The sequence below is a fragment of the Aplysia californica genome, unplaced genomic scaffold (assembly GCF_000002075.1).
Source record: "Aplysia californica isolate F4 #8 unplaced genomic scaffold, AplCal3.0 scaffold00184, whole genome shotgun sequence".
NCBI classification, from domain to species: Eukaryota; Metazoa; Mollusca; class Gastropoda; order Aplysiida; family Aplysiidae; genus Aplysia; species Aplysia californica.
The window spans coordinates 813,303-814,996 of NW_004797454.1; positions in this window are offsets into that span (position 1 = coordinate 813,303).

The window sequence follows — 1,694 nt, forward strand, 5'->3', positions numbered from 1 at the left end:
GATGAATTACACGTGATAATATACAACTAAAGCCACAAGTCAGAAATAAACGCATTGTTGGTCTAGGGGGGTCTCATTGCCTAGACGTTAAGGTGTTCGCCTCTCATTCAAAGGTCCCGGATTCGAATCTGCGTACCGACGGAAACATTTTCTTCTCTAAAATTGTCTTCTTTAACTTCCTTTCCTGCTCTCTAGTAATGTTTTATCGTCTGCTTTCGTCTCCACTTTCTGCCCCCAACCCCTCATCTCCTTTGCCCCATCCTCTGGGCCCCTGTCTTTTTCTGCAACCTTTCTACTGCTACTCCTTGGCTCCTTCTTACGGCTGTCTTTCAACCACACCCCTGATCTTCTGGTAGGAAAGATCTTCACCTAGCCTTCTCGGGCAAGGGTGAAAAATCTAGGAAGTCTCGTGTGCAAGTTGCGCACGTTAAAGATCCCTTGGTGGTCTTAAAAATGATAAGAGGAAAGCTTCGGCCGCCACCCGGGCAAAATTCAAAATTTCCTACCAAATGACAATGTTTAATGTGTCCGCGCGCTCATTTGTGACCTTTACAGTTGCGAGCGCCTTAAAACACTTAGCAAAATAAAACGAAATTGTTGGTGTTCGTATCAAAATAAAAAAGGATTAACAGATGGATAAAAAAACAACAACCGATTTTTGAAAAACAAACAAACCAAACAACCAAAACAAAACAGAACATCATCATCATCATTGCCTTTCTCACCCTGGGGCAGGATATAGGCCACGAACAAACACTCTCCACCTTTCCCTATCCTGGGCTAGTCGCTTGATGTCACTTCACGTCTTCCCACTTTTCTGTACATCCATTTCGGTGACTCTTCTTCAGGTTCCACGAGGTCTTCCCCTTGATCTTTTACCCTGTGGGTTCCAATCTAACTCTTTTCTTGTCATGCAGCTGCTTGACTTCCTGAGAGTGTGTCCAATCCATCGCCAACGTCTTCTTCCCACCTCATCTCTGACCGGGCTCTGTCTGGTTCTTCTTAATACTTCCTCGTTGGTGATCATGTCTGTCCATTTGATCCTCAGCATCCTCCTCAGACATTTGTTCAAGAAAACCTGGATCCTCTTTATGCACATATGGGATGTGTTCCACGTCTCACATCCATACAACAAGACTGACTTTACATTTGAGTTGAAAACAGAACAACACAGCACAAAACAACAGAAAAACAAAAACAACGAAACAACAAAACAAACAGAAATGAAAAAAATATTAAAAAGCAAAAGAAATGGCAACGAATAAAACCAAAAACAAAACATAACAAAACACCCAAAATCCAAAGGAGGAAAATGAGCTTATAAAGGAAAAGTTTGTCACAACCGATCATTTCATCTAGTTTTACTTTGTGCTAAACTAAATGTTTCAATTGTTTATAGCCCGTTTGGTGCACATCTCTTCATTTTAAAAACTTCTCTTCGAAGTAAAAGTTCCGAGTGTGGAATATCTCCTTCTATAGAGTTTAAAGAGAAAATCGATTATCGCTTGCGATCATTGGGACGTAGAGCACGCTCCACCTCCCTCCTTTTTTTCCTCACACACTGCACACTCACACATGAGACAGACAAACAGATAGACAAACACACACACACACACACACACACACACACACACACACACACACACACAAAACACACACACACACACACACAAAAGACACACACACACAAACAC